The following is a 7737-nucleotide window of genomic DNA, read 5'->3' as shown; positions in this document are numbered from 1 at the left end:
CATCAGATACATAGACTAATTAGATTAACCGGTTAAGACACATGTTATGTCTATGTAAAAAGCTTTCAAGAAACATCAACAAAGTTAGTAACATGATCAGATCATATGACTTAGGTGCATGTTTTCAAAGGATAAACATCATAATAACACTTTTTGTATAACTAAATGTCGATGGCAGCAGATGTATCAAAGTTTATTTACAGTATGAAGACAACTAATATTGTCATTGCATATCACATTGATAAAGGAAAAATAGGCTGGGACATTTCACATATAATATGAAAACTCTCAATTAAAATAAATATCCGTAAATTATTCAAATTTACGGTTATACAATTTAGAAAACAAGCACGGGAGCTACTACATATCCTAAGGATATATTAATTGTTTCGGTTTAATAACATGGTCTAAACAATAAGGGTCGCCAACAATAATTAAATGTCAGATATCTACAAAGATAACCGGCTAATCTAATAAGTTTTCATTTCCGATGTGTCTTAACCGGTTAATCTAATAAGTCTATGTATCCGACGCTTTGTAAACGGCTAATCTAATAAGTTTCCGTATCAGATGCGTCCTAACCTGTTAATCTAATCTAATAAGTCTATGTATCTGATGCTTTGTAACCGGCTAATCAAATAATTTTATGAATCTGATGTGTTGCAACCGGCTAATCCGATAAGTTTATGTATCTAATGTATAGTATTAAGCTAATATAAACGGTCATACAAGATTCTGTATACAGACAATATAACTTTGAAAAACAGGGAATTGATTATATGTGGTTTGAGATATTTGAGTTGAATTGAGTAGCAGGAAACTTTCAACTGTCTTGAGATGATATAGCGACCGAATCGACCAGAGAATGAAGGCTTATCAGCAAGCTCTACAAATTTACTGAAAGGAGAAGCTCGTATTTTTTCGATTTCTTCGGGCTCAAGAGAGTTTAGAATTTGCTTGATACCAAACGGTTTGTGATAAGGTGTCACCCTCACCCCAGTTGGTTCTTTGCCAGCCTTGAATATTCTCTCCGGTATAGTACACGGCGGAGCTGTCGACCTCTCGTTCTCCATTATAACTATACAGAGTTGTTTTCTAGGGTTTTTGATTTGCAATTGGGATTTTTTTTCTTTTTCTGAAAGTGAGAGATGAAGAGAAATGGGGAGATAGATAGAGAGTCTGTGTAATAGATTACTTCCTTCCTTGTTCGTCTCTGACACAGGAAGATTTCCATATATGCGAACAGTGACTATAAAATCTTTCCGAATCCACGTCAAAGATTTCAGAATTGCCCCATATGATTTCGGCTACTGAACAGCTATTTGACGTGGAAGGCTTATAGGGGTATAAATGTCTTAAACATTTGATGAGAGTTTCCAAACAGTGTCGTTTGGTAGGTTGCTAAATACGCTATACTTTGTTGGTATAGCTCCTAATTTCTCTTAAAAATATAACGTTGGTCACATATCCCCTATTAATAAATATCATTATGTAACAGTTGCATATATATGTAATCATGTTAGGATCGTATAAAACACAACAATCGCATATATATCGTATAAAATTAGCGTATACATATTCCTTATATTTTACTATAAACAGAATATTTGAATCATGTAGGTTTAACAAATGTGACAATAATCCTAATCACTCAGTTAGGATTATTAGCTTATGTATCAGTTATTACTCAAGTTCAACTATCACAATCTACGGACCAACAACATAACCGAACAGAGGGACCATCGTATATTTAGCATACCTCACATACTTTCTGGTTCAATCAAAGTCAAAATTTTGCAGATAGGTATACTATACATTTATAATTAGAACACCCTTTTTTATACTTTATCACGCCAGCACAGTTTATTGATAGATTACATTGTTTAATCTCTGCCTCACAAGAAAAATCTTGAACATTATAAACTTATATTTAAATCAGAGAATAGAGATGACCATGGCTGTTCTTACAACTTTAAACTCACAAAAAAAGCTTGAACATTATAAACTGATATTTAAATCAGAGAATAGAGATGACAATGGCTGTTCTTACAACTTTAAACTCACAAAAACTACTCAACAAGCACACGTTGTTGAGCACTGTGAACCTCTCTATTGTGCAACCATGTATGGACATAACTCACAATTCGTCTATTTAAAACATTTTATGTTATTTGATATTATTAATTGATTTCTATTTCGTTTACTATGTTTGAGAATAATATATCTAAAAAGATATATATAACTCACGAGATTTATGATCTATCAATGGTTGGAGACAGATAAACATGGATAATTTCTAGGGGTGTTCAATCCGGATATCGGTTCGGTTTCGGTTCGGTTTTTTTCGGTTTTCGGTATTTCGGTTAGTAAAATATAACTACCATTCTAAATCCATATTTACTTCGGTTCGGTTCGGTTTATATACCGTCGGTTTTCGGTTTATTCGGTTTTATACCAAAAAACATAATTATTTTGTTTGAGATCATATTATATGAATTTTAGAGTCATATTGTCAACACAGTCATTTATTAAAAATATATTACATGTTCAAATAAATGAACAAAAAAGTAAAAATGCTTATACCATCAAATAAAATAATCAAATCTATAACTAAAATCAAAGCTTGAAATTTTGAAAATAAAAATATGAAACAAAACAGAAACATGAATGAAAATTTTTTCCACTCTTCCATATTTAGTGTTCATTAAAGTCATGCTTTTTCAATTAAAAATTTTCCATTAATTATTGTCTATCAAATTTATAATCTTCATATTAATATAGTGAAGACTAAAATAAATAAAAAAGATCAAAAAAGACCTAGAAAATAAGATGTCTGAATTGCGATGTATTGTTATTTAGTTATAGTTCAAGTGTTTTACAAATTAAGATTTTTTATTACTATAAAATTATGGTAATAGTTATTAACACAAATTTAACTTATGTAACAAATAGATTTTCATGTATTATTATAAAATAGATACATATTTACATGTTTTTACTTTTAATCGGTTTTGTTCGGTTTATTCGGTTTAATCGGTTATATACCAAACCATATCCAAATCCTACGGTTTTTATAAAATTATATCCATTCGGTTTATATGGTATATACCAAAACCAAACCATATTGTCTATTTCGGTTCGGTTCGGTACGGTTCGGTTTTACCATATTGAACAGCCCTAATAATTTCTAATCAATTTTGCATAAGCTTGAAGATTATATCAATTGTTGAATATATTGAATAGAGACAACTAAGATGACATGAATTCAACCCCAGATTAAATTTGGTTTGGTTTACTCAAGTTTGTGAATAATTTATCTAAATAGAAATATCATATATATAAGTTAATCTGAACTCTTTTAATACCAAGTACCAGTTAAACTTTCACAAACCGTGCTTGGTGAAAAATATTACAAATTTATATCATATATATAATGTACGTGTTCGAAAATCAAAACAACGTATTAGCAAAAAATAATTTTAATGTGAGCTTGTGAGTTAGAATGATTTTGGAAAGTTTCAAAGGCGTAATAACTCAAATTATGTAAGGTAAGAATGTTTTTGGAAAGAAATAAATATAGTTAGTGATTTTATGTCAATTGTCAAATAAACATTGTACTAAACTGTATGTGGGACTTTCTATATTTCTAAAATAAGGTAAATGTGTCTTTCTATCATTATTAAATCGTGTAAATTATGAATTCCTATATAATATATTCCTTATAATGTAGACTATAAATTTAAACTTCTACACCATATAAATTTTAAAAATGTATGGTTCTGTAAATTACTACAATGCAACAAGACTGGATTAGAAATTTTGGTGGCTTAAAATATTTCTTAAGAATTGTAGTTAATTTTTTTAAAAAATTTAGAAGCTTATAGTTATATAAAAAAATTTCAATAATATTGTAGACCAAGGTTATGCACTGCAATATTACATTACGATTAAAAAAATTACACAAATCATTCTCTTATAATTTGAAAAGATAATGAATTTAATGGTAATTACATTTCTTAAAAGTTAATGATGTTAACCTAAATAAGCCAAACTATATAGACGATTTCTAGCACATTGACGAGACCATCATATTTCCAACTAGGCATCAACCAGATGTAGTATAATATTCGCAAATATGCCTAATTAATTTTAAAAAATACGTGAGATTTGATAAATATAGTGCTGTGGTATTTTAAAAAAAAATATTATATGAAAAACTAAAAATATACATGATGCGCTATTAAATTCGATTTTTATTTATATAAAATTAAAATGACAAAATGTTATAAAAAATATAGTTTGAGTTTTTGGTATAAAAAATAATAAACTAAAACCGACATTATATAATCCAATATCAAACCAAAGTAGATAATTTTATATGGTCTATAATTTTATAAACCAAAATACCAAACCGAAACCAAACATAAATCGAAATTGAACAGCACTACTTTAAATATATAATTGTTACGTCTGTGTCACTTCACGTAAACCGTGAAACTTAACCTAGATTTTGGTTTATTAATGCTATAAAAATGATCGAATATAAAATATTAATGTCAATACTATATATTCTAAATATTTATAAAATAAATTTATCGTGCGCAAAGCGCATGTCTTATCCTAGTACAGTAAATTACACAATTTCTTATATTGTTGGCTGTTTAATTTAACTTTTACCATATCTATTATTTATAGCCGAGTTTGACTAGTTCTTCAACATCAACAAAAAGAAATAGGTGGTTGGTAAGAAAATCTCCAATGTGAAGGGTTATTTTTACTTTAAAATAGAGTAATACAGAGTTCAGTATATTTCAAATGTACTCTAAATTAATATAGAGTTAAAAATACAATAATGAAATTTTTTTTAAAAACGGTTACTTCATAGAGAGTAAAAAATAAAATAATGAACAAAAATTAAAATGATTACTTCATTTATGAAGTAAGATTGTTTTATATGAAATATGGTTGCAATATTTATTTATTTATTTTAGAGTAAACTATAGAGTGGAGTTGGAGATGCTATAAACATATTGTATTTATTGTTGTAATATAAAGTTGCATAATTACTTTTGTCATCAAATTAAAAAACAATTTCATTTTTTTTATAAATTTGAGAAATACCCTAAGATAGCACTAAAAAGTTTACTTCACAAATATAGACTCTAAAGATCAAAATGACCAAAATATTCCATTAAAGAGGTAAATATACACTTATGGTTAAGTGATGTGCACCAGTACTCGTTACTTGCCTTATACCTGCTACTTGACCTGTACTCGCCTCGTTTTTTCAAGTACTCGTCGTTGTCAAGTCAAGTATCAAGTCGTTGAGTTTTGCTACTTGCAAGTACAAGGCAAGTAACAAGTATAACAAAAAAAGTTACGACTCGTCTTGATATTACTCGTTACTTGTTCTACGACTAAAAAAATGATAACTAAACCATAAAAACCAAAGCCCTAAACTAATATTTCTTTGTTGTAAGAAGTAAACAATACTTTCTTATCGAATTCTATTTTCTTTTTTTAGGTGCAAATATTGTATTTAAAATAACTCTCGTGTTTTTACCAAGTCGAGTAAATAAAACAAACTTCATAACCTTCTATCGTAAGATATTATCTATCAAGTAATTTTTAGAAACTTGAAAATATATACAAGTAATTAATAAATACTTGTAAGTAGCAAGTAATCGAACAAGACAAGTAACTTGCAAGTAACATATTTTTGGACAAGTACTCGAAATAACAAGTACTCGTTTCCAACAAGTCAAGTAGAAGTCGAAAAATTCATTACTCGTTCAAGGCAAGTCAAGTATCAAGTATACGTAAAAAAGCAAGTACCCACCTTGCGCCCACCCAATTTAATACAAACCTTAGGGTTTAGAGCTATGGGTGGAGATTTGGGATTGAGATTTAAAATTATCTAAAATAAAAAATAAATATTAAAATTTGAAAATAATTTTTTAAAAATAGTTTCAAAAAGTATTTTCAAATTACAAAAAAAATTGAAAAAAGTATAAAAAACCAATTTTTTTAAAAAATATATTTTTATAAAAAAGTTCGAATTTGAAAACATATAATCTAAAACCATAAAAAAAATATTTTTTAAATTTTTTTAAAAGATTTTAAATTTGGTTTATATTTCTAGAGTATTAAGGTCATTTTACCTATTAAACGAAACATTTTTGTCATTTTCCTCCTTGTGGTCTATTTTTGTGATCAAAACTTAAAAATTGTCTATTTAGGAAAATTGCCCTATAAATTTTGTTCCCGCATATTAGATGTCATTTTTAAACTTGGATTAGCTAAGGTCAATGTTGTATCTGAATGTTTCTTAAATCTATGTGTACCAGTAAAATCTCAACTTTCGTTGGGTCAGAAATTTATTTTTTCTAGAATAGTATGTATTCCTATAAAGAAAAAAAAATTGGGTTTTAAGGCTATTATAAATACGGGTCTAAAGGTTTGTAAGATTAATTATCTTACAATACGAAAAGCCCTTGATCCTCAAAAGAGAGACATGTCACATCATTTAATTAAATTGACCAATGATGGAGAGTCTTTTTGCCATGTCAGTTTAGTTAATGTCGATAATGATAAAAGTGAGCTTTCATTTGGGTTTAAACTAATTTGCAATCTTGGCCCAACTATTATCTTTTTTTTTTAATTATACAGAGGCGTCTTGGTTCCACAGAAGTGATCCAGAGTAGTCACGTGTTGTCACGTGTCGCTTCTCTGTCTCTGGCGATGCCGAAATATTAATTTTCCAGTGGTCTGAATTCGAAATCAAGTGATAGTACTCACAGTTTTAAACCCTTTACCACTCACAGTTGTGGCCCAACTATTATCTCCTCTACCTTTATCGGTGTCGTTTCCCCTTTTTCCATTAAATCTGCATAAGCAGACACTAATTGCAGCCATTATTCTCCTCTTCATAACAACACAAAAACTTAACGATTTTCTCTTCCACTTTTCCTCTTTCACCCAGTATAAACTGATGTAGCTTTCAAGCTACCACCAGGAATCGAATATCTCATGGAACTCAGAAGCACATAACTACATTGAATCTTATCTCTACTCCACATAGCTGAAACAGTTCACCCAAGAGATCTCCTCTCAAAATCTAAAACTCCAAGCCGATTGTAACTGATGCCAGTTTCACGCCCAGTGGCGGAGGCAGAAATTTTTTGTCCCGGGGTAAAAAAAAATCAAAAATATAATTTATAAACCACAAAAAACTATATATACTCTAGGCACACTCCATTTTCTGTTGAATGTAAAAATTTATTCAAACCAAAAAACGTTTGTACAATGACCGCTTCTTTGTTTAGAGTGTTCTGTATTTTTAAAGTTTTCAAGAAAAAACATAGCAACAATGAATAAAAACAGAGTTCTATCTCTATCTCTAAAATCTTTTCAGACCGAACCACACGATTATAACAGTTTTACTCTACGCACACTTATAGCTTAAAACTTTTTTATGACAGGTTTATTGGCTAAAAATATAGAAAACCAACCTAAAATTTAACTAAAAAATAATTATAGAGCACGAGTTAGAAGTCCGCTGTAGTCTTACTCTTATGTTCCCGAGGAAGAGGAACATATTTTCTTTTCTTTTTTATGTTTACTTGTTTTATAATGTTTCTATATTATAAATTACTTGGACCTAATACAATTTGGGATTAAACTAACATATTACAAAAGTTTAAAATAACAAAACATGTTTAGGGATTTTATATTTTT

The sequence above is a fragment of the Brassica rapa genome, chromosome A06 (assembly GCF_000309985.2).
Source record: "Brassica rapa cultivar Chiifu-401-42 chromosome A06, CAAS_Brap_v3.01, whole genome shotgun sequence".
In the NCBI taxonomy this organism is placed as follows: domain Eukaryota; kingdom Viridiplantae; phylum Streptophyta; class Magnoliopsida; order Brassicales; family Brassicaceae; genus Brassica; species Brassica rapa.
This window is presented reverse-complemented; position numbering follows the sequence as displayed.